Genomic DNA, 27,746 nt, shown 5'->3' with positions numbered 1-27,746 from the left:
TATTACGTCCCATCAAGCTTCACTTTTCTTCGAACGCTATTCAAATTCTATGACATGATTGGTCAGTTAATAAAAGCCGATCGAGAGTATGTATCGATGACTGTTTCATTAAAATTTGAATCGTATGTTAACTACTTACAGTTTAATTTCGTGTGACAGTTCACGTTCTTAAGACACTTTGTTTTTCACAAGTCAGGGGTGCTTACCGCGTAATTCCGGAGTCGTTACAATTAATTTTCTTTCGCAAAGCTTGAATGTTATACGAATTCACATAAAGGATAAACAAAAATAATTGTTTCATTTCGCCTTCTTAATTATGAGTTCCAATTAAGTGCTAATGCTTGTTATGAGTAATTAGAGAGGATTTGTGTAGGTTATTATTTATTTTATAATCTCTATGAAAGGGTAGACTTACGTGGGTACTGTATTTAGCTAGATTAAGATAAGACGTGGTAGTTAGGAAAAAAGTTTATATTGTTGGGAAGGACAAATCTGAGAGTAGGTACTAAAAGTTTCCTCACAACTTGAACTTCATAGTTATTTTAATAGCGCCATTAAGTTAGTAGATAAATTTAACCTCCCCTTTTTCCCGTGGGCTTCGTGAAGTCGACTGTGGGATATGAGTTCAGACTTGGTGGCGTTTTTTGGCTGTTGTTTTTACGCACTAGTGCGTAAAAAGTATGCGTTACATTTTACGACTACTTACCGAGTTGTTTTAATATTAGTTTAAAAGCTTCAAAAATGTACCTTTGAATTGTCAAATAATGCGTCAATGTCATTGCGAAAATTGAGTTCGGATTATTTTATTTCGTTGTCATAGTGTTATTTCGCAACTGTATTAAAAAACGTCGTTCGTCACACGTGCGAGAATGTCATTCTTAACTCGTCCCGAGACTTGTCTCGGGACTCGTAAAGTAATGACATACTTCTCGCACTTATAACGAAATGTACTATTATATGAATCACCTGTTAGAGAGTCCTAATTGTAGGTATTTTTTCTTCTATTATTGTGCTACAGGCGTCAGCAGGGCATCAATTTCTAGGAGCAGATCCCTAAAGTGCTAATTTAGTCCTTTGTACTAAACTCCAATAAATCGTACACAAACAGCGTCGATATTTACGATAAGCATTATGGCGCCAATGGCGGCTGTAACTCAGGGGACAATGCCAATTAGGCTGCCAGACATACACAAGACTAGAGTTGTGCCTGCTCGTTCACTGAAAAGATCGCTCCCAACTACTACATAGTAGTACGATCTCCGAAATGTACGAGTTAGTTCTATTAGGACATTTAGTACAGTAGTACACCGAGAAAGCGAGAGACAAATTCTTTGTGCCCAGTTAAAAAGGGTATAACTCAAATTGACTCGGTGAAAAAGGGCACAAGTCCCACCTCGGACTTTTTTCCCTTTTTCACTAGGCCCACAGAATTGTGTATATGGCGTACAGGAACGTTCGCTCGTAGTAGCCGAGAGCTGATCGGCCGTCTTCGCGCGGTTTCGGTCCGAGTCAGTCGGTTCTAGTTCGGTTGCGGTCGGATCACACGGATCGCTTTGCTGTCACTTCTCGGCTCTTCACTCCCACTCTGTTGCGCGTGTGTGAGTGTACTAAATGTACTAGAGAGCAGAATCATTTGGGAGTAGTTCGGTCTAGTACAGTGCAGGGTACCGTGTATTTTGTACTATTAGTACTACACAAGCCTACACGAGACACAACAATATTGGTATGACTAAAGAAATATACAGAAGAATAATGTCAATAAAGAGAAAATAATACAAGAACACAACTGTAGTTATATAAAATCCAAGTACTTATAGTAAAAATCCAAGTAAGTATAAAAGTTTCCCAATAGCAGAATACCAATTTCGTTGATTATCATCTACTTAGAATCTGAATTATGTGTTTACAAGCACTGGTAGCCCAGCGGTAAGTAGGACTTTCGTTCTGGAGGTCGCGGGTTTGAACCCTGGCTCGCAACAATTAGTTTTTCGGAATTTATGTGCGAAATGTCATTTGATATTTGCCAGTCGCTTTTCGGTGAAGGAAAACATCGTGAGGAAACTGATCTAGTTCCAATAAGATCTAGTTTACCCTTCGGGTTGGAAAGTCAGTCAGTCGCTATCGTAAAATCTAGTGCCTACGCCAAATCTTGGGATTAGTTGTCAAATCGGACCCCAGCCTCCCATGAACGACTACATTTTGTAGTAAAAATGCTTCACGATGAAAAAAAAATTAAAACATGTGACCGTTTTATTTTCCAGACACTTGCTAAAAATTATGATTTGCCACATTATATGGCTCAAAGAATAGCTTTTATCTTTCCTTGTTTCAACGTTAATTATTAATTTAAATGCATTGAATTTGTTAACATCTAAATTGTTAAACGTTTCTCTCCTTTGTCCGGTACCTCAAACTTCAACTGGCCAAAAATTAAACATAAATAAGTCTATTTATTTACTTTTGGAACTGTGAATTCCGGCTGTAGAGAAGACCAACAATTTTAAGTTTAAATTGAATACAGGCAGGCAAGCATGGTCGCGTGACAAACGATATAACGTCAGGCCGTCCTTTTCGCACTACATGTAAGTGCGACAGGGACACACCGATGCGATAAGGTTTATAGAACTAGTGTGCTACGCCCGCCCGCAGGTGTATTAAGACCACTCACGATTCTATGCCAGAAGGTATAATTTTGTACGAAAGTTTTTCAGATACGGACTCATTTAGCACCTACCTATTTTTTTTTAGCCTGCATTAGTGTCCCACTGCTAGGCAAAAGCTTTTTGCTCTTTTCCTCCACTCGACCCTATCACTCGCATTTCCCCACCAGTTGGGATAACATTTTTCCAGGTCGTCGCACCATCTCCTTTTTGGTCTGCCTGAACCTCGACCTGCACCATCTATGGTAGTCCGTGGGTCCCACTCGGTAACCATTTTGGCCCACCTTTCAGGATACACCTACCTATACAAAAAAAAGTAGTTTTTTTCTCACTACGTGCATTTTTCTGGGGGCCTATGATACCTACTTATTTTTTGTTAGTATGACGCCTTCCGTCCAAGGTCCTTCCTTCTTCCAGTATCTTTAAGGTAGAATAGGGTTCGAATGTAACCAAATAAACTAAGGTGTAGGAAAATTCAGTAAGTACCTACGCCAAGACAATATGCTACTTTCCTCCTTTTTTTAATACTACGTCGGCGGCAAACAAGCATACGGTCCACCTGATGGAAAGCGGTCACCGTAACCTATGGCCTGCAACTCAAGAAGTGTCACATGGGCGTTGCTAACCCATTAGAAACTTGTACACCCCCTTTTGCTTGTACACTCACTTCTAATCAAATCGGTTTCTTTTTAAGAACTGTCAAAACGAATTTCCACGATTTGCTAATATCTTATCTTATACTTTTAAACGAGCAATTCTTGTATATTTATTTATTTATTTATTTATTTATTTATATATTTATTTACACTAACGATCTCGGAAACCGCTCTAACGATTTCGCAGAAATTTGTTATGTGGGGGTTTTTGGGGGTGAAAAATCGGTCTAACTTATCCTTAGGTCCCGGAAAACGCGAATTTTCGAGTTTTCATGCGTTTTTCTTCGCGCGCCATCTCGTGTGCAGTAGTTGTACTGTTAAGACAGAATTCTTTCGGTCGATGTAAGTACTATTTATTGCAAACACTAGATGGCGACACAGGTCAAGGCTAAAACGAATAGAAAAATACACTATTTGAGTTTTTGTGGCGAAATGCGCGCCATCTCGTGTGGAGTAGTTGTGTTGTTAAGGCTGAGAATTCTTTCGCTCGATGTAGGTACTATTCATATTTGAACTAGATGGCGACACATGTCAAGGATACGAAACAGAACCGAGCGAAGCTCGGTTGCCCAGATATTGGAATTAATATGAGGATTGATTGTGCCGAGTGACGTCACGGTCAACTAATTTACTTAATATCTTTCTTTCCAACTTATTAAATAGAAATTAGGTTTTAAAATACCTACACATGTTTTCCTTTTAATTATCTGATACTTTCTTTCGTGCATATACTTAATAAAATATTTTATTTTAAGTACGGGCAAGCGCAAGCGCTGGTGGCCTAGCGGTAAGAGCGTGCGACTTTCAATCCGGAGGTCGCAGGTTCGAACCCCAGCTCGTACCAATGAGTTTTTCGGAACTTATGTGCGAAATGTCATTTGATATTTGCCAGTCGCTTTTCGGTAAAGGAAAACATCGTGAGGAAACCGGACTAATCCCAATAAGGCCTAGTTACCCTTCGGGTTAGACTAGGTCACATGGCAGTCGCTTTCGGAAACATAGTGCCTACGCCAAATCTTGGGATTAGTTGTCAAAGCGGACCCCAGGCTCCCATGAGCCGTGGCAAATGCCGGGATAACGCAAGAAGGATGATTTTAAGTACGGGCAAATTCCCTATATCTTATTTTTGAAACGTTTCCGCTCATCGTCCACTTTGTCACTTGTTTCGAAAGGATTAACTTGCATATAAATTACCATGGGGCCCGGGTGGCCACATCTGCCGGCCTTCCCCTAAAAGTTACCCGATTACCCTATTATCCTTTGTGCTATTAATTATTTAATTTGTAATCGTAACATGTCTGACGTGTGGAACCTTTTTGTAGGTCACGGAAGAGTGTTTTAAAATTATTTCGGAAATGTGGGCTGCATTTTGGAAATTGGGTCACACACGTTTTGATTTAAAATTCTCTAAATGATCATCATCATTTTTTTTTTAAAAACATCATCCTTGCGTTATTCCGGCATTTGCCGCGGCTCATGGGAGCCTTGGGTCCGCTGTGACAACTGATCCCAAGATTTGGCGTAGGCACTAGTTTTACGAAAGCGACTAACCTTCCAACCGAAAGGGTAACTAGGCCTTATTGGAATTAGTCCGGTTTCCTTACGATGTTTTCCTTCACCGAAAAGCGACTGGCAAATATCAAATGACATTTCGCACATACGTTCCTAAGAACTCATTGGTACGAGTCAGGGTTCGAACCCGCGACCTCCGGAACGAAAGTCGCCCGTACTACCGTTAGGCTACCAGCGCTTCTCAAAATTATAACAAAAAAAAATATCTCTAACTTTTTTATATATAGCCTATATTAATGTGTCCCACTGCTGGGCAAAGGCCTCCCCTGTTTTCCGCCACTCGTCACGGCCCTGTGCATGCTCTCGCCAGCCGCCACAAAATGAGTCCAGGTCTTTCCGCCATCTCATCTTTGGTCTACCTCGGCCTCTGGCAATTTGTGGCGCCCATTCGGTCGCTACCTTGGCCCATCTCTCCGGATGAAAAAAAAAACTATTAAACAATAATATACAATTAATATTTTTGCTTTTTTTAATTATTATTTATTTATCGTATGGCATTATATTTACATGTCACTGCATTATACAATTAAAAATTAAACCTAGAAGTCTTAAAATAATCCACGGCTTTCCCATTTAAGCTTTTGAGCTCTTCAAAGCTGCCATTGAATTTGGTGTTAGGGCATTCCAGCACCATAATGGCGGATTGTCTGCTTTGGTATGTCACATTCGCATGCTGCCGACTTGCACCATCCCCATTTATTCCTATCGACAGGGCTATACCAAAAGAGCAAGCTGGCTTCCGCTCGAATCGTAACTGCTGTGATCAGGTCTTGGCACTCACATCATTCATAGAAAAATGCTACGAAGAGAACCAGAAAACATCGGTAGCGTTCATCGATCTGTCGGCTGCGTATGACAATGTTTGGCGACAAGGACTTCTATATAAGCTCATCAAACTGGTTCCGTGCTTAAAAATCTACAAACTTGTGGAAAACTCACTCACGAACAGAGTCTTTCAAGTCCACCTCGGCAATAGTGTCAGTAGCACCAAAACCTTAAATAATGGTCTCCCACAAGGGTCGGTACTTGCTCCACTTCTATTTAATGTGTACACCCATGACCTCCCTGCAACCCACTCTCGGAAATTTGCATATGCTGACGACATTGCCTTAGGAGCACAAAACCGGGACATTAAGATAACTGAAGTAACGTTAGAATGAGATTTACGAACTATTAACGATTACTTCTCCCGATGGCGACTATGCCCTAATGCAAATAAAACCGAGGTATGCTGCTTTCACCTGAACAACAAGCTAGCAAATACCGAGCTCAATGTGGAGTTTATGGGAAAGACACTGAAACATAACCCAAATCCCAAATACCTTGGTGTCACTCTTGACCGAAGACTGTACAAAGCGTGTATTGCCTTCGGACATGTACCACGTGCATGGAGGTTAGTAAAGGTAACATACTTGCCCAAACCAGGCAAAGAGGATTACACAGAAGCCAAATCATATAGGCCCATAAGTCTATCATCATTTCTCCTTAAAACTTTGGAGAAACTGGTGGACAGACACATCAGGGATGGTCCGCTCAAGAGACATCCACTACACCGCTTGCAATGTGCATACCAGCCGGGCAAGTCCACGGAGACAGCACTACACCTGGTGACAACTAGAGCGGAGCAGGCCATAGAAAAACAAAGAACTATGTCTTGCTGCATTTCTGGATGTCGAAGGTGCCTTTGATCGCACCACATATGGTGCAATCAATAATGCTGCACTCAAACATGGCATAGAACCTACCATCTGCCGCTGGATAGGTAATATGTTGAACAGCCGGCTAATTAAGTCCTCCCTCATGGGGGGAGAATTACTAGCCACAGCAACAAAAGGTTGTCCACAAGGTGGGGTTCTCTCTCCGACTCTATGGAGCCTGGTAGTGAACTCACTTTTGGAAGAACTAAATAGGGGCCCAGTATATACAGTGGGTTATGCAGATGATTTAGTGATACTCATAAACGGGAAATTCCCGGGAACGGTGTCAGAAATCATGAATACAGCACTGAGGCAAGTGGAGAGGTGGTGTAACCACCAACAACTCTCCATCAATCCAGGCAAAACAGTGGTAGTACCGTTTACCAGGAAAAGGGCCCTTACTGGCATGGGGCAACTAAGGCTCTATGGAAGGGTACTTGAACTTTCCAATGAAGTGAAATATCTAGGGGTAACACTAGACAAAGAACTGAACTGGAAAAGACACGTCGAACTGACCACAGCCAAGGCACTTAGAGTGTTTGGAATGTGTAGGTCAGCTTACGGCAAAACATGGGGTTTAAACCCAAAGGTACTAAGGTGGATCTACACCATGATGGTGAGACCTATAATCCTGTACGGAAGCCTGGCCTGGTGGCCAAGGACATTACTGAGCACATGCAAGGATGTCCTCATGAAGGTACAAAGGACAGCATGCATGGCTATAACGGGTGCGTTCAGAACGACGCCAACAGCAGCATTGGAGGTACTATTGGATCTCCCGCCGCTACATCTAGTGATACAGTCTGAGGCACTGAAATCGCTACACCGGCTGGCTTTAACAGGCCTCTGGAGCGATAGCATGCCGAAGACTAAACACACAAGCATGGAATACAACAATTCTATGGGAAGGCTGATGAGTATGGGCTGCGACAAAATGCAACCGAAATTCATCTTCCACAAAAACTTCAAAACCAAAGTCCATACTAGAGCCGAATGGAAGGGTCTGGAGACACCCACCCCTGATGACAACACCATCATCTGGTATACAGACGGGTCCAAGATGGCATCTGGTACGGGCGCAGGCATTTATGCAAATGACTACAGTGGTAGTATCAGCATGGGCAATTATGCCACGGTCTTCCAAGCCGAGACATATGCAATAATTGCCTGTGTACATGAGAATATAGTTAGACAAATCCAAGGTAAGACTATCTATATACTCAGCGACAGTCAAGCGGCACTCAAAGCCTTCACATCGCCCAGAGTTACCTCTAGACTGGTATTAAACGGCATCCAAGCTCTTAACAAGCTTGGAAGGCAAAACAAGGTGCAACTGGTATGGATACCGGGGCACGAAGGCTTCATTGGCAATGAAAACGCTGATGAACTTGCCAAGGCCGGATCTGAAGACAACTTCATAGGTCCGGAACCTTATGTGGGCCTTTCACAAGGAACCATCAGAATGGCTATGAAAGACCAAACAAAGGCTAGTCACCAAAAAGAGTGGGATGCCCTGGTTGGTCTGAAGCATTCAAAGCTCTTTATGCAGAGGGTAGACTCTGGATGGAGCAAAAAGCTAGGGAAGCTAGGCAAAAGACAACTCCAAATTATAACGGGGGTGTTCACAGGCCATTACGGGGTCAAAGGAATTTTGGCCAAGATGGGACACGCCGACAACACTGATTGTCGCATGTGTGGCGAAGAGGAAGAGACCGTCAGACATTTAATGTGTGAATGTCACGCCCTCGCCAGACAAAGAATGAAGAACTTTGGAGCAGGCTACCTGGCACCGAAGGACTTCAGAGAGCTACCCATGAGCCTCATCATCCGATACGTGGAGATGGTCGAGAAGCTCCTGAATAGCTGAAGGATCTTAGGATCGTAGGGGGTAATTGCACAAAAGATCCCGATGGGTCGAAGTGTATCCGTAAGGGCCCCCGCAGATTTAAGATAAGATAAGATAAGACCGAAGCCTCACCTACAAGGCCCACCTCAACAAAACTGCGGGAAAACTGAGGACTCGTAATAATATAGTTCAGAAGCTGACCGGAACAACCTGGGGAGCCAATGCTGCTTGCCTCCGAACAACTGCTCTAGCGCTGGTCTACGCATCGGCGGAGTACTGCTCGCCTGTGTGGATCAACAGCAACCATGTTTCAGCTGTGGACACGCAACTTAACCAAACCATGCGCCTCATCACAGGCTGTATACGCCCTACACCTACCTACTGGCTACCTGCCCTCAGCAACATCGCTCCACCCCACCTTCGCCGGGAACACTGTCTCTACCGAGAGCTTGATAAGATACGGAGAGACCCGACTCTACCCATTCACGGAGATGTGCTTGCTAAGACTGACCGCAGGCTAAAGTCTCGCAATCCACCACTAGCCAGCCTCAATACCATGGATCCCCTGTGGAAGATAAATAATGCCTGGCTTAACGAGTGGCATTCCAATCAGGTGCCGAGAGACTTTTTCGAACTAAGCCCCCGCAAAAAACCACCAGGCTTCACTACCCAACGACGTGTCTGGTGCCTGCTGAACCGTTTTAGAACTGACGTAGGCTTTTTTTAATCATCACAGTTTTGTCTTCTCTTAACATACATTTTGCAGCTTGCAATTAATTGACTAACAGTTAAATGGGATGGTTTATTTGGTAAATATGTTGGTTAAATAATGATAAAACCCAGACTTTGGAACAACTACTTTTACTTAAAAAAATACAGGTAAGTATATTAAACTTTTCTAACCCGGTTTCTCAAACAGTTACTTACGTTATCAGACTTCTAAGATGTGAGTAGAATTTTTTAGTGTCAAACCGGCAAAATATCTATTTTGACACTGACAAATCTTATCAACATGGTCCATATTTGGGCCTGGGATTTTTTCAAAGTTGTCCACCCCACTTTTTTTGTAACATGGGTATATTTTACGCGATTAATACTCAGAATCGGGAGCTTTTTCGGTCCTGATAGGAAAAAAAAAATGTCCCAAGGTTTCCATACATTTTTTCGAACCTTCCATTCCGTTACCGCCATACGCTGAAAAAATGGTAACGGAATGGGAAAAATACCTTGAGACACTTTTTTTTTCTCCTATTAGAATTGAAAGGGCTCACGATTCTGAGTGGAAACCACATAAAAAATTCCAAATCCAAAAAAAAAATTGGGGTGGACAACTTTGAAAAAAATGGTCCATTTACTATGTATATTACTTACATCATCTGACCCCCACTCATACTCATACTCTGATCATCTGTACTTCATCTGATCCCCACTCATAGCCAACTCAGGGGCAGCGTGACGCGCAGGCGTAACCAGCTGGTCGTGCCAGCGTGCCGCCTCGCAAAAACTAGAAAGTCTGTGCATGTAATGGGTATCAGACTTTACAATGTACTGCATGATGACATAAAGCAAGCTTCTAGCGATGCAATATTTGTCCGCAAACTAAAATCCATCCTACTCGAAATGGCTTGCTATACTTTGGATGAGTTCCTTGATACCTACGGGTCATTGACTGGATCGTGTACCTACTAATGTAATATGTGTGTCTGCATTACTTAGAATACCCAATGTGAAATGTGATTTTTTTTTCTAAATAATCATTGTATGTAAATAATTGACGTGTAAATGTGAATATTTTACCAATAAACATCTATATCTATATCTATATCTATTAAAGTTCGAATCAGTCCGGAAATTACAACACGAGTACAATACAGGATGCTTATTTAGAAACCTGAAATAATTTATTGAGATACATTAATTAAAATTTTCTTAGTACGCCTACTAAGTAACTTTTACTATGCGTAAAAATAGCAAAAAAATATCCGATTCATAAATTTATACTCTCTAATCTTGATATTTTTAAAGCTGATTATTTTTGAGTTTTTGTTTGTCCTATTCGCAATAAGTCTTAGGGATTGTCACAACTTGTAATCTTGTGAACATGACAGACATTGGTCACGATTAACCATAGAGGAACCAGACCTACAAATGTGAGTGTGCACGGGAAAAGTCCCATTTTTGCCGATTGCTATAACGACGACCGGTCTGGCTCAGTCCGTAGTGACCCTGCCTGCTGAGCGGCGGTCCTATATTTTTTCCTGAGGCATGGATGTTTTCTATGTATATAAGTATGTATTTATCTATTTAAGTATGTATATCGTCGCTTAGCACTCATAGTACAAGCTTTGCTTAGTTTGGGGCTAATTTGATCTGTGTAAGATGTCCCCAATATTTATTTATTTATTTATTTATAACGCCGCTTCGTTAGTTTATTCATATAAAGATACGAGTAAATCTCGCCTTAATGGTAACCGACAAATTAGGACGTTTTTAACCCCCGACGCAAAAACGACGGGGTGTTATAAGTTTGACGTGTCTGTCTGTGTGTGTGTCTGTCTGTCTATTTGTCTGTCTGTCTGTGTGTGTGTGTGTCTGTCTGTGGCATCGTAGCTCCCAAACGGGTGAACCGATTTGGATTTAGTTTTTTTTTATCTGAAAGCTGAGTTAATCGGGAGTGTTCTCAGCCATGTTTCATAAAAATCGGTCTACTATGTCGCGGTCGGGGGTTTTTTCAAAATTTTAATTTTACTAAACACACTCACAAATGACGACACCAGTCGAGCTCCTGGCGAATATATTCACTCCATAAATTATTTCACCTGACTATACCTACATCCTAGATTTCATGCATGGATAAATGGATAATATTGTATTTATACATGTGGATATATCCACGTCAGAGTTCAGATAATTCTATTATAGGCGTACCATTAATTGGACTCACACGAGCGTGAATGTTCAATCCATAACGCGTGTGTAGTCCGAGGACCGAATGAGGAATATATAACTTCATGTTTTATTTGTGATAAGAGATATAGGTAAATGATAAATAAATAAATAAATATTAGGGACACCTTACAGAGATCAACTTAGCCCCAAACTAAGCAAAGCTTGTACTATGGGTGCTAAGCGACAATATACATACTTAAATAGATAAATACATACTTATATACATAGAAAACATCCATGCCTCAGGAACAAATATCTGTGCTCATCACACAAATAAATGCGCTTACTGGGATTCGAACCCAGGACCGCGGCTTATCAGGCAGGGTCACTACCGACTGAGCCAGACCGGTCGTTGATCCCATATATTTAAGCCGCCATCTTTGATTTTTGCCTTTGAAATCCTTCCTACATCCGATATCGGATCGGATAATGTGAAGATGAGAATGATAACGCAGGGCAGCTTGTGGCAACGCAGGGCAGCTTGTGGCGAGCTGTTGGGGAACAGCGACCCCACGTACCCGAGTGCTCCTGGGGAGTTCTGTTACCCGTAAGGCGGGTGGGTGGGACAGGACTCTCTACCTCTGGCTTGCCTTGATTGGCCGTCCAGAGTGGAGTCGTTAGGGCTACATGGCCCAGGGGTGGAAGTGAAAATTTGCGTAAGACGCGAGTTGGTACAGTGGCTTAGCGGCCACTGGGCAGAAAGCGGTGTACACCTCTCGACACCCTTGAGTTCTCACACCGGTGTTGCCCTTGAGCCATCTTGGATGTCGCTTTTTGTGGGGGCCCATCTTGTGGGGACGAGTCACCGTCTGCCAGAAATAAAATTGGATACCGTTTTATTAGGCAGGCGTCCGGTTTTTTATCCCATAGCCCAGTATTTAGTCCATCACTTTCATCCAATAGCCCAGTTCATTTTAGGTTACATTAACTCTCAAATAGTCCTTACACCCTGGCGGGTGTTGCCTCTCCGTGTGTCCCATGATACGGGTAAGGGCAACACCCGCTCGGTGTACCCCTTACATTTCATTAAAGTGTCAAAAGGGCCTCTACGCGTTGGCTTCGGCCCCGCACACGCCTCCCAAAGGTCCGGAACACCATTGTTCCGTGACGGGAAAGACATACAATCACGCCTGTATCCTTTAAAGGGGTGGGCAGAGCACATGAAACTACTCAAGTTTCAGTGCCTATCTTGGTAATATATTTAAGGGATCGAAAGAAAACGAAATTGTGATATTACAGCAGTGGTTGCCAGCCCCTTGCCTACACCACAATTTAACCCATATCCCACAGTCGACTTCTACGACACCCACGGAATGAAATATGATAATGTTAACATTTAATGTAATTTACATCAAAAATAAAACAATTGGTGGAGGTGGCTGGCCTAGGCGAAGAGTGCGGAATATATATATATGTGGCAAACAACCGTACGGTCACTTATGACTGGCTTCAATATTCCGAAAGTCAAGGATAATTTATGTAATTTGTGATGTTAGTACCTACGTAACATAAACTGTGGAATAAATTGTCGCCTGCGGTATTTCCGGACCGATACGACCATCAAACCTTCAAGAATAGAGCGTACACCCATCTTAAAGGCCGGCAACGCACCTCCAACACTTTTAGTGTTTCGGGTGTCCATGGGCGGCAGTGATCGCATACCATTTTAATTGCCAACTTTGTGGATAAAATTTACTTTTTATGTGAAAATACGTCCAAAAACGTCTTTTTTGCGAAAAATTTTCAAACTCATGTAACATTTTTTTTTTCTTTTGGCCTCAGAAACGCGTGGTTCAAGTTATACGGGTTCCTCGCGAGCACCTGTAGAGTAACATATTCTGAACTTATGGTAGACATAATGTAGGCACATACATTTTATAGCCACGAGAAAAATAATCCAATACTGAAACTCTCTTCCAACTGTATTTATTTAGGCCGATATTTTTGTGAAAAATCTGGCCAACCGCATACCGTTAGTCAATATAAAAAGAGTTCAGGCTTATTCAAATACCATATTTTTAGACCGATGGAGGCAAATAAAAAATATCAATTGGACATAGGCTATCTCCCGTCGATCGCGAAAAAGGCGTACAAGCAAAATGTGGGAAAAATTCAAAACCGTGTTTTAATCTAAAATTCAACCTTTTAAAAGCACAGTTGAAATGACAGTCATCATCATGCAGCCATCCTTGCGTTATCCCGGCTCACAGGAGCGTGGGGTCACAGGTTTGACTAATAATCCCATGATTTGGCGTAGGCACTAGTTTTACGAAAGCGACTGCCATCTGACCTTCCAACCCGAAGGGTAACTAGGCCTTATTGGAATTAGTCCGGTTTCCTCATGATGTTTTCCTTCACCGAAAAGCGACTAGCAAATATCAAATGACATTTCGCACATAAGTTTCGAAAAACTCATTGGTACGAGCCGGGGTTCGAATTCGAACCCGAGACCTCCGGATCGAAAGTCGCACGCTTATTCGAAATGTAACAGCAGCAAATGTAACTAAGCTAGGCAAGTAACGTAAGAAATGTCTCAAATGACATGTGATTCTCGGCCGAAGCAGAGCTGAGTTCAAGAGACATATTGTGATCTGAGGCTTTTTCATTTACTAGCCAAGGAGTGCATCAATAAATAAATAAACAGACAAAAAAAAAATTGGGGGACCCCTTACACAGATCAACCTAGACCCAAACTAAGCAAAGCTTGCGCTATGGGTGCTAGGCGACGATATACATACTTATATAGATAAATACATACTTATATACATAGAAAACATCCATGACTTAGGAACAAATATCTGTGTTCATCACACAAATAAATACCCTTACCGGGATTCGAACCCGGGACCGCGGCTTAGCAGGCAGGGTCACTACGCGCTAGGCCAGACCGGTCGTCAAACAGACAGACAGACAGACGGACAGAGTCGCACCATAAGGATTCATTTTATACCTTTTTGGTACGGAACCCTAAAAACAAATGAAGTATAATTGATTAAAACCACGTATTGTACCTATATTAAACATGTCCGTTACTACGGAACCCTCTGTCCATGGAACCTTACCTAACACCCACGTACGGGAAGGGTTTACACGATTCGCTCCATTGCGTTCCGCCGATGGGATAGCACTTGTATTTTAAATCGCCTCTTTATTTTGAGGGTCTTCGGATAGGCGAAGAGCTTCCACCAGAAATTTATGTAAAAAAAGACATTTAACAGTTTTATGATAATTGAGCTCAGACTCATAGACTGACCACCTGGAAGGGACCATCAGGTACGAAAAAGCAAGGCAAACCCAAAGCCCGATGGACTGACGACATAGTAAGACTTGCTGGTGATCAATGGATGCATAAAGCAAACAATAGAGACGCTTGGAGATCACTAGAGGAGGCCTTCACCTTCGAGTAGCGAGGGGCTCTTACAAACAGCAATAGTTAAAATATTAGTATGTAAAATGTAGTAGATTAAATAGATTATGTAGAAATAAGTTTAAATTGTATTCTATCGTTTTATAAGTTGTAAGAAATATAAGGCTTTTTTATTTTATTTTTATTTTAGTTTATTTTATTATGATAATTGAGCATTTCTTTTTTTTGCCACTTTTATGAAATGTGATATTTTTGAAAAAAAAAAATGCTATTTCTACTAAGAATTACTAGCTTTTTCAATCCTAGTAGTTAAAAAAATTAATATATTTTTTTCTTATTTTGTTATCATTTTCCGTACATGTTGTATGGGGTAACAAAAGAGGAAAGTAACAAAAATGTATGGAAATTCTGGGACACTTTTTGTCTCCCAGTGAGATTGAAAGTACTCGTGATTCTGAGTACAATTGACCTAAAATTCCCTAAAACAATCAAAATGAAAAAAATGGCAAAAAAAAGAAATTCTCAATTATACAGTCAACAACACAGCTGTGAATACAAAGTGCCAAAATTATGTATACAGAACTCTATTGTCTGTACAGTCACCGGCATAAATATGTGATGATTTTTGTACCTTGTCACATTAACGTCTTGTTTGAAATGTCATACGAAATTGTCAAACTATTAAAAGCGACAAGGTATAGAAATCATCACTTATTTATGCCGGTGACTGTACATTAAGGTGTGTATACATTTTTTTAAACTCTGTTTGTATTCACATCTGTGTTGTTGTACTATCAATTACACACCTAAAACACTTACATGTCAATATAATTTAAGTATAGGTACGCAATAAAGTCCAAAACGTTGACTACTTCGAAATTTCATACATTTTACAGATGATAAATGTCAAAGCTCTGTCACTCTCATCCATATTACTCCCAGCTACAAGACGCTCGGACTCTATAACAAAAAGTATCTACAGTAAACTAAACTGTTTTAGTTAAGATACGGTTTATACGGTTGACATAAAATCATTTTAATTTTTTTTTTCATTTCATTTTTCATAAAAAACATGTTTCAGCACAAAATGCGATTTTCAGAAAAATCGCGCTTAATTCATTCGTAGCTGTATCCAGGATAACTTTTGGTTTTGCCACGTTTTGCTTTCAGCAAGTTTTAACATCAAGATCGGCTAAAAAAGCTGTTTTTTCTCAATCATTCATCATTTTCTCAATCATAATGACACTACTTACTTTATCGGACATTATGTAACAGTGAACTGGGTCACTGTTACAGCGTCCCGGGCCTGTTCCAGTCGGACTGACAGGTTGTGACGTCGCTTTTGTCCATTTCTCTATTTATTCCCTGTTGGGACGGTTTATTATGATTTTTTTTATAATATAAATTCATGATGAGACCCAATCAGATGTTTAGTATATTTGATATTGAATAGCATGTACGAATATGTATTTATTTGATGTTTTGATGTTAACTTCTCTTCATATTTTTTTTTTGCTTTTATTAGGGAATGCCTTGATTTTTCTGATAATGCTAAAATCATGGATATATAAGTATTAATATTTGGTTTGGTAGTAATTTCTATGCAAATAATATCGTCTTCTAGTAAATATAGAAAATAATCTAAAAATCACACCCGAGGCAGTAATTTTCAACATTTAAGCTTATTTACAAATCTAAAAAACATAATTTACAAAAAAGTTATTTTTATACAGAAGCATGGGTAACAGAACTCCGACCCACACTTACCCGGTATTTTATCAAGGAGACGTCACCTTAATACAAAGCCCATCCACATACCCTAAAGACGTCAAAAAAATGTGTAAGTAAAAAAATATAAATTGGCAACACTTCGGAACTGTCACGAGCGCGCCCGAAAGCGGCCGAATGACAAATGCGCGGGTCACTCGCTGACAGCTGAGAAAAATGGCGGATACAAAATGGCGGGCGGACGGGAAACGATTAGTTTTCCCTTAGGATAGTTGGAAATAGTTTGTTGGATTAAAATGTTTGAGTTGCGTAATAGGTTTTTGGTTGTTCCTTGTGGATAGCAAATTTCATGGTATTTGTTGAAGTTTTTTATAATTAGCGTTCGTTACTCGTACCTATTTGAAAAGGTGGCGACAGAATAATTGCTAAATGAATACAATTGATATATTACTTTTAACTAGTAACTGCAAATAGTTGGCGTTGTAAAATAATATAAAAATCTGTAACCATTTGAATATTTTGACTACATATTATAGTGTTTTTTCCTTCTATTTCAAAAGGAAAAAATCCAGTTACTTATTCAAGTAATAAAGTAAGTATGTAAAAGATTCCACAAATTGATAGGCATTTTTTATCCGGTTGGGAAACAAAATAAATTCACGTAGATTAAGACATGTATGACCGTAGTTACATAACTAGCATAGTTACAATATTATTCATTTAACATTGTTTACTGTACCATAACATTGTTTAATGTATCATGAGCTCATAACTACGTAAATATCATTACGTGACGTGACAGTTTCAAACATAAATAAATCAGTAACAGTACAATCCTGCACCAAAGTTTCTATTTGATCCAATAGTTGACGTAGTAGACGTTGGTAGAGAATGCTTTAAGGTATTAAGCACCCCATTTGTACAATTTAATGTCGTGCAAAAAAGAAAATAAATAAATATATCACAAAGAGAATTCATACTTCTTCCCCCCGAATCCCGACTTGACATTTACCTTTCATTAAGTTCATTATACATGGAGGGAATCAGGTTATCTCCATGATCAAACCTAATTTTACATCTCGCCCCTGCAATGACACGCTTTTTATTGCGATTCTTTTTATAATGCATGCAAATTAGGTTATATTTAAAGGATGAATCCAGGCTATTTTTTGATCCAGGGTCGAGGTGTCAGATACGACGATTTCTTATAATATCAGGGGACCGATTTTTGAGTCTCACTGTCACTAAAATTCCGGTTGAAAACGGTGAATTGCCTATTATTTTCAGTGAAAATTTTCTGAATTCGAACGCCGTGAGACTCAAAAATCGGCCCCCAGGTTATAAATTAGACCTGGATTAGGTATTGATTCAAATTAGGATTCACTAAAGGCAATGATGATTTAAACAACTTTGTACATTTCTTTCTTTTATAAGATAATGAAACTAAAGGGCATAACATTTGTGTGATAATTGTTTTAACACTTATAAATTACATATTATATAGTTTATATTTTAATGTCTATGTATGTCTTTTAATGATACCTAGTCTTAAAGTAAAGTTTTTCTAAAATATAATTTGGTTTGACAAAAGTTGCCAAGATTAGAAGGCACATTATTACCTCAGTTCACTCTGACCCACGTTCAAAAAATCATTTCACAAAATTAAGTAGGTACAAATTAGCGATCTCCTCACTCAATTTGAAACCATAATAAAATTAATTGCCTCATTCAAAAACTTTTCTTAACGGCGCCAAATAAAGGGACAAAAGCTCGCCTTTTTGGGCTTCACAATCAGCTTCTTAATTTTTTTATTTAATTTGACGTGTCAACTAATTTGATATGCCACTTGGGAAAATTGAATTTCCGCGAAATTAATTTTAAATCGCCCCCAATTAATGCGGACCCTTAGTTAGGCCGCCTGTCAGACCGATGTCGAAACTTTTACGTCAAACTTTACGAACGAAATTATTATTTTTTTTCAGTCAGTCGCCCTCATTGCATGTATTCCATACAAATCTCTCTCGCCTTTCATTATATCAATCATTCGGTTACGATTAGTATATGTCATCTTTCATAATCCAGCAAACGGTTATTTAGTTTTCCTTTCCTTTTACTTCCCTATACTTATACATTTAATCGTATATATTTATCGTCAACATTCATCCCTTCTTCAGATATTATGTTCGTACGACATTATGTGATTCATTTTTACTTTTCATACTAAGGGCACAACTGTCAGGCTTCCCCTTTTGTTCCTATCCAATTTAAATAAGCCACATATTATACGCACCAACCACTACACACATACAATTAGGAACAAATAAAATTGATTTACCAAATATTTTCATTTGTACTTTAAAAAATAAACATACTACATATTTTATAAAGTTGATCGTGATTACGTCAGCCGCGATAGCTAAAGAAGTCGGTTTTAATCCAGCACTGTGGAAAGCTTTGTCTCGTTTTTATATGTGTCGCTTAACTTCAAACTTGGGTAAATTCATTCTACTTTAAGGTTTATTATATAAAAAAAAAAACCGGCCAAGAGCGTGTCGGGCCACGCTCAGTGTAGGGTTCCGTAGTTTTCCTCAAAAACTACTGAACCTATCAAGTTCAAAACAATTTTCCTAGAAAGTCTGTATAAAGTTCTACTTTTTTGATTTTTTTCATATTTTTTAAACATATGGTTCAAAAGTTAGAGGGGGGGACGCACTTTTTTTTCTTTAGGAGCGATTATTTCCGAAAATATTAATATTATTAAAAAACGATTTTAGTAAACCCTTATTCATTTTTAAATACCTATCCAACAATATATCACACGTTGGGGTTGGAATGAAAAAAAAAATATCAGCCCCCACTTTACATGTAAGGGGGGTACCCTAATAAAACATTTTTTCCATTTTTTATTCTTGTACTTTGTTGGCGTGATTGATATACATATTGGTACCAAATTTCAGCTTTCTAGTACTTACGGTTACTGAGATTATCCGCGGACGGACGGACGGACGGACAGACAGACATGGCGAAACTATAAAATGATCTGTAAGATAATCAACCTTATAGCAAAATGGATTTACCCAAGTTTGAAGTTAAACGAAACATAATTATGCCGTCTTCAGTTTTCTATTTAAAACATCTTTAATTACAAAAATATACAATTTTATGCACATGGACATTGAAGCAGTCGAATAGATAGTTGAAATTGCAAACGGTGTGATAGACACCCAAATTAATTAGTAATTCGAAGTCAGTTAGAGGTCTTTATAGGGGTCACGGGAGGACCCAAAAGGGGGTGTTAGTGTCCTGTAGGCGAGTTTTGGTCACGCTTATTGCCCATGACAACGTGAAGCAAACGTCACTTTCGGTCATTACGGGTTTGTAAACGATGTCGTAGTGTTTATAAAGCTGCGTTTTCACTTAAAGCTCGACTTAAAGCGTTTTGAGAGCGTAGGCGGAGCGTTAGCGGAGCGCAATGATAGCGGTGCGCCGGATGAACACTGGCGTTGCGCCCAGCGGATGCCGGCGGGAACTAACGAGCGCGGATTGCGAGCGGAATGCGCGCAGATTGCGAGCGGAATGCCAGCGTTCCTCCGGCGCACCGCTATCATTGCGCTCCGCTAACGCTACGCTATCAAAACGCTTTATGTGTGGCGTAGGCTTTAGTGTTCTGAAAAGTTCAGCATTCGTTCGTGCTTGCACCGATAAAAGTATGGAAGTCAAGTGCTTTCATCTCATCTGCACACTAACAAATGTTCGCTTAGAACACTAGGCCTATCACATAATTGCCGCGAGAGTATGTAGCCGCGAGATAGATGACACGTCTAGCTATATGACATTAATCCCTCCTCATTACCAGTGCTCGGACAAGTCAAGACTGCAATAGAACAAGATCAATAGAGTTGCATTATGTACAATATTATTTAATTATATTTTTCAATGACATTTAATTTTAGTACCTACTGCAACCTTAAATCACCATACAAACAGAGCTCGGGGTAGTCCTCAATCCACTTATTAATTGTATTTATTTGCACCATACTCGTATTTAAAATATTTAAAAATAAGCACTAAGCAAATAATCACAAAACTATTTCAAGCATGCCACTTTGACAAATCCATGACAGATATGCGACTAAAAAGGTCAAATATTAAATTATAAATATAAATTACGATAATACCTATCAGCTTTAGATAATAATAATCTTAAGTCTTAGGCGTAGGGATGTGACGACCCCATCGCCCATTGGTTTTACCAGTGCAATCAGTCAACGCAGGGCAGCTTGTGGCGAGCTGTTGGGGAACAGCGACCCCACGTACCCGAGTGCTCCTGGGGAGTTCTGTTACCCGTAAGGCGGGTGGGTGGGACAGTACTCTCTACCTCTGGCTTGCCTTGGCTGGCCGTCCAGAGTGGAGTCGTTAGGGCTATATGCCCCAGGGGTGGAAGTGAAAATTTGCATAAGACGCGAGTTGGTGCAGTGGCTTCACAGCCACTGGGCAGAAAGCGGTGTACACCTCTCGACACCCTTGAGTTCTCACACCGGTGTTGCCCTTGAGCCATCTTGGATGTCGCTTTTTGTGGGGGCCCATCTTGTGGGGACGAGTCACCGTCTGCCGGAAATAAAAATGGATACCGTTTTATTAGGCAGGCGTCCGGTTTTTTATCCATAGCCCAGTATTTAGTCCATCACTTTCATCAAAATAGACCAGTTCATTTTAGATTCCATTCTCTCAAATAGTCTTTACACCCTGGCGGGTGTTGCCTCTGCGTGTGTCCCATGATACGGGCAAGGGCAACATCCGCTCGGTGTACCCCTTACATTTCATTAAAGTGTCAAAAGGGCCTCTACGTGTTGGCTTCGGCCCCGCGCACGCCTCCCAAAGGTCCGGAATACCATTGTTCCGTGATGGGAAAGACATCTTAAGTCTTGACTCTATAATCGAATGAAATAATGAAATATAACTTAAAACTAAATTTTAACTTCTGCCAAACCAGAGTATGGTTTGTTAGCAGACGAGGCTCCTAATACATTAGGTTCTATAGGTATCTACTTATATTATTTACTAGCAATGGCAAACAAGACATTACAGGACTGTAATATATTGTTTGCTTTTGGGTAGGTGCATACGTAAGATTCACTACTATTATTTACTTATTAGTTTTTAACTTTTTACTTCTACTTTGCACTATTGCATATTCTATTCTGTGTACTCTTGTCCCATGCCCATATTATCTGTTTCTGCGATGACTTGTCCGAGCACTGCACATTACATGATCGTACCACGCCAACCTGCCACTGCAAATTACCAAATAAGTAATAAATAATATTTGCGTACATTGCCCCAACATATTATGACAATATTCTGTAATTAGGTCACTTAGTACCTACATGAAGCGAAATCGCCATATTATCTGATATTGGATATCGCTCGTACAATCACTGGTAATTGTAACATCGTTATTAATTTAGTGTTAATAGACGTTATGATTATTTTATATAGTTATAGTCATTTGCCCAATATAAAGCTGTGCGTAGCCGAATGTTCATTGTTCATGATTCAGAATCGAGAGCTCTTTCGATCCTGATAGGAGAAAAAAAGTGTCCCAAGATTTCCATATATTTTTTCGAACCTTCCATTCCGTTACCGCCATACAAAATGCATGAAAAAGTGGTAACGGAATGGGAAAGAAACCTTGGGACACTTTTTTCTCCTATTAGGATTGAAAGAGCTCGCGATTCTGAGTGGAAAACACATAAAAATTCCAAATCTAAAAAAAAGGGGGGTGGACAACTTTGAAAAAACCGGCCAAGAGCGTGTCGGGCCACGCTCAGTGTAGGGTTCCGTAGTTTTCCGTATTTTTCTCAAAAACTACTGAACCTATCAAGTTCAAATTAATTTTCTTAGAAAGTCTTTATAAAGTTCTACTTTTGTGATTTTTTTCATATTTTTTAAACATATGGTTCAAAAGTTAGAGGGGGGGGACGCACTTTTTTTTCCTTTAGGAGCGATTATTTCCGAAAATATTAATATTATCAAAAAACGATCTTAGTAAACCCTTATTCATTTTTAAATACCTATCCAACAATATATCACACGTTGGGGTTGGAATGAAAAGAAAAAAATCAGCCCCCACTATACATGTAGGGGGGGTACCCTAATAAAACATTTTTTCCCATTTTTTATTTTTGCACTTTGTTGGCGTGATTGATATACATATTGGTACCAAATTTCAACTTTCTAGTGCTAACGGTTACTGAGATTATCCGCGGACGGACGACGGACGGACGGACGGACGGACGGACGGACGGACGGACGGACAGACAGACATGGCGAAACTATAAGGGTTCGTAGTTGACTACGGAACCCTAAAAATGGCCCATCTATCTCTATCGCTCTTGCGTATTTCCGTGACAGAGCCAGACTACATTACCGCTTACAATCATGTCCGCTGTCACGACGTCCAGCCAGCGCTTCTTAGGCCTACCGCGGCCGCGTGGCCTAGGGCCTTGGACGGTGAGGTTGAGGCATCTGTTTCCGACGTAGTCTACCGGTCTGCGGCGTATGTGACCATACCATCGGAGGCGACTTTCCTGCAGCTTATCCGCCACGTCACGTCAGTGGACACTCTAATAATGAAAAAATGGATCAGTTACATTCGCCCCCAAGTTACCTATATTTTCAGTGACGTTTACGGTATCGAGTTCTGTCATGTATTCTAAAACAGAAGGTTCAGAAACTCGTGTCTGTACGTAAATTATATATTTAATGATATTCCTACTCTGTTGTTGCAGGTATCGACCGGAATTCAAGGAATGGACATTAAATGTAAGTTCAAAATGTTAAAATTACCGCCATGCATCATTCTTAAACCGAAACAACAACCAAATGCAACCTTCAAATCAAGAGTGAACAGGCATCTTCTGGGCGAGCTCACTCCATCGGTAGGCCACGTCTTTGCCTTTGGCTAGTCTGTGGCCAAGAGTAAGCCCATTTAAATAAATAAAAAAAAAAAAAATTACATGTGCTATCAGCTGCAAAAGTGCATGGAAAAATTATGAATGAATTCATTGATAAATTCGCCATGCAATTTTGCAGCTGATATTATTGTATTAGATTTTAGGGAAGACACGTCCAAGATATTAAAAAAAAACCAAACGAATACAAAATTTGAATGAAAAGTTAGAATTCCAAAATTTAAGTATTTCAGAGTATAAAAATCAAATACAAAAATCAATTAAAAAAAATAGGTGTTAACGAACGCACGGCTGTCGGCCATATAGACCGGGCTTCGGTCTTGGATGCCCTAGGTGAAGGGAAGTGGGGTCCAGTCGCTGGTGGCTTCCTGGCCCCGTAGCCGAATGGCATTTCTGCGACGCGAAACGAAAACGAAACGCCGCGAAAGACAGTCTGGCTCTGTCGCGCCAATACGCACGAGCGATAGAGATAGATATCTACGAGCGTTTCGTTTCGTGAGCGTTTGTGCCATTCGGCTACGTACCCTGGCGTCAGCATTTTCTACACATTGTAACTACTTTGTAGCTAACAATTGTAAAAATAACTTCTGAATCCAATCCTGCTTTATCCATGCTGACACAATCAAAGATAGAAAATCTATCTTACATAATTTATATTAGGCACTAGCTCTTGCTCGCTATAGAAAGAGATAAAAAGTAGCCTATGTCACTCTCCATCGCTTCAACTATCTCCGTAAAATCACGTCCATCCGTCGCTCCGTTTTGCCGTGAAAGACGGACAAACAAACAGACACACACACTTTGCCATTTATGATAATAGTCTGGATAAACCAAGCGAATAAAATTAAAATAAATTTTCACAACGCCAAACATACGCGTTCATAATTGAAATTAAATAACACTCAAATTAGGTTATAGCTACGACTAACTCATTAAGTAATGATTAAATTACTTATTAATGAGTGTCGCTGGCGGTGTCTTACCCTGGATCTACCCAGTTAATAATACATGCCGGGTTCATTACGTGCTGTTGCATTTTTAATGTGGTTCTGAGACAGGAACAGTAGGCGAGTTCAGTTTAAAAGTCGCCTCCCAAGGGGTTTAAAGTGGGATGTTTTTTCGGAGTACATAAAGGAATTATAACCTAAGAACTTGAAACTTCATAAAAAGGAATTTAAACATGAAATGAAAAAGTGACCAAGGCCTCCAAGTGTCCAGAGCTGGAATCGAACCAGCGTCCTCCATTTACCGGACGGATACCTAAACCGCTCGGCCATGGGGTCACGAAGGCAAGGGTCGAAAACTCCAAGTATATGACATTTCCGAAGGCTCGTGGCGCCCTCTAACCATCCCTGAGGTAGAACGGTATGGTTCGATCTCCTAGCTGAATCAACTCAGGTCAGGTGGTTTATTTCATGTTTATGAAGTATAATAGTTCCCCCCCCCCCCCCCCCCCCCGTTCTAGGGGAGTGGGAGGTTACAAAGAGACAAAAATTAGCTTATTCCACTCTCGATCCAACTATCTCCACTTAAAAAATAACGTCAATACGTCTCTCCGTTTTGCCGTGAAAACAGACAAACCAACAGACACATACACTTTCTCATTTATAATATTAGTATGAATTGCTATTGGGCCATTGATTTTTTTATTTTTTAGATTTTCATTGTTTTTAATATTTCGAAAGTAACTCACCCACTGTGTCATCTCCTCTGTACCCGTGAAAGCCCAGAGGGATGTCTTATATCAGAACTGTGTCTCCATTATGTATTTAAGGGCACCGACGTTGCGACACATGATTACATACTGAATTTACTTTGAAATGTATGATCCGTTATGCTGGAGACCTTGCACCTCATGGTTTGTACGACAATGGAGCAGAAGATATACTATTATTCATTAATTAATTTACACATTTGCTAGATACGTAAACAATATCACTATTAAGTGCACTAAGTAATAAAATTGATCTGTAACTACATAAAGATATCGTATCTTCTTAGAATATTAATAGTGGCAGGGTCGCCATGAAGTAATTAAATAGAACGTGTAGACACGAAGCCAATCATGCAGATTCCGCAGCTTAACACGTTCGCTGCGGCAAGCCAAAACCTTAACCCAAAATCTAGTGCGTTACGAGGCCCAATCCGCCCCGTAATAGTTTACATCGTAGTGCGTTACGGGTATAAAAGTGCCCCGTACGCCTAAGTCTGTTAAAAGTGCTGTAAATTCCTGAAATATTGGATTTTTCAATATTTTTTTCGACTAACTGTAAGAGTATGAAATTTCCTACGTCTCATTATCCCCGCACGTGGATACGATAAAAACTCAGAAAATTATATAGAAAAGAAAATACGGGGTTATTTTATCCCCGTATCGCACTAAAATTGAAAAAATACGGGGTTTAGTACACCCCGTAACGCATGTAATGTATTAAGGTCGATAAATTAGTAGTGATGGGAAATAAAAAAATCGATGTATATGCTGTTTTAATAAAAAAATTACACATCAAAAATATGATACTTCGCACTCTTGTATTTTTGTGAAAGTAGTTAATATAATTAAGTAACAAAGATAAATAAAATAAGATAAACCACCACCGTTTTTACATATTAAAAACATATATTTAATTACCTGCCTGCAATTAGATGTCAATTTGTGGTGATTTTGACTTTTGTTGTGTGGGATAACCTTTGTTTTTGGAATATAGTAGTTCTAACGTGTGGTTCGAGCGCTTCATTTTTAATTTGCCGATAACAAGTATTTCAGTAAGCACTGCACTAGCGATACTGTGCCCACAACCCCGTACGGGCCAGCAAATTCTTTTACGGGGCTCACGGAGACCCGTATCGCACTAGAAGGTAATTTTTGTCCCCTGGTCGGTACGGGGTTCCTGAGACCCCGTATATAATTAATATATGAATAAATAATACTTTTGAACAGAAATCCAAATGTATATTTGTCATTTTCGTAGTTGTAAAAATGACCATAATACAGCTTCCGCACCAGCGGAGTGAACACGATTTATCTCACCCGCACTGAGTGATGACAGCGTACGGGGTTCAAAAACCCCCGTAACGCAGTGAACGTGTTAAGTATAAATATAGTGTTAGAGTAAAAACACGAGGTCACCACTTAATCATACAGTTTATTGAACGGAATCCCAAAATAAAAGATCAATGACATTCGATATGAAGTGACGTTACGAGTCCGTCTGACGCCATTTTTCACCCCCGACGCAAAAACGAAGGGGTGTTATAAGTTTGACGTGTCTGTCTGTCTGTCCGTCTGTCTGTCTGTCTGTCTGTTTGTCTGTCTGTCCGTGTGTGTGTCTGTCTATGGCATCGTAGCTCCCGAACGGATGAACCGATTTAGATTTAGTTTTTTTTGTCTGAAAGCTGATTTAGTCGAGAGTTTTTTTAGCCATGTTTCATGAAAATCAGTTTACTATGTCGCAGTCGGGGGTTTTTTCAAAATTTTAATTTTGTGGTTAGGTTATAATTGTTGGAAGCGATGCATAGGGATGGGGACGTCGACTAGTGATGCCCTTACAATAGTCTCTTGATCGGTCTTGGGTATTTAGCGCAACAGAGAGAGCTTACTACGATAAGTAGCGTCCGAAAGTCCTATTGCTGATAACACCAATATAAACGTACTATTTATTTCACAGTAACCTTATATAGTTGTCATATTACAATTCTGTAAGCATAATTTGTTTCTAATCGAAGTTTTTTAATATTTTTGTAATCGATTTTTTTTAGTTTCGTTATAGATACTTAAAAGTTATACATAATATTTCATAAATACCAAAGAGGATCGAGTATTATAGAGAGTTACTGTCAAAGTAAAATGTGTAATCACAGTGCGTAGACTGACATCTCTCGACACAGGCTTAAAACTTTTGAACCTGTTTTGACAATTTGGCCCATATTGTTAGCTTGATATGTGTTAAAATGTCTAATATAATTATTAGCACCATCTAGCCGAGCGTTCTCCAAAGGTGTAATGCCATCTAGGCCACCGTACCTTTTTCTCTAGGGCTTTGAGGAACGTTTTTTTCTTAGAATTTATCCGTCTATACAGAGTTACATATGTCTTTGATAAATACTTACATAGGATTCATGAAATACTACTTCAGCATTGCGCAAGACTAACTTAAAATGTCAAAGGCACCATAGGGCACAATCCTATAAAACTCTTACCTATCGAACTCGGAATTTAATCCATTACCGGCCCAGAGGTGAGACAATGAGCGACCTGGAAAAAGGCTCTCGACTCAAAGCGTGTTAAGGACCGCGG

At 39.9% G+C, this 27,746-nt stretch overlaps 1 protein-coding gene across 1 annotated transcript in view; it reads left to right on the top strand.

Annotated features, from left to right (window-relative positions):
- Nucleotides 1–27,746, top strand: part of LOC125239451 (protein madd-4) — a 699,588-nt gene that overhangs the window by 280,372 nt on the left and 391,470 nt on the right. The window contains exon 2 of the mRNA XM_048147057.1: nt 23,267–23,300. The gene's annotated coding sequence lies outside the window, so the exon portion shown is untranslated. The remainder of the gene's footprint in view (nt 1–23,266; nt 23,301–27,746) is intronic.

Source organism: Leguminivora glycinivorella, chromosome 2, assembly GCF_023078275.1.
Source record: "Leguminivora glycinivorella isolate SPB_JAAS2020 chromosome 2, LegGlyc_1.1, whole genome shotgun sequence".
NCBI classification, from domain to species: Eukaryota; Metazoa; Arthropoda; class Insecta; order Lepidoptera; family Tortricidae; genus Leguminivora; species Leguminivora glycinivorella.
Note: the sequence above shows the minus strand (reverse complement) of the source record. Positions and strands in the feature narration are given on the sequence as shown.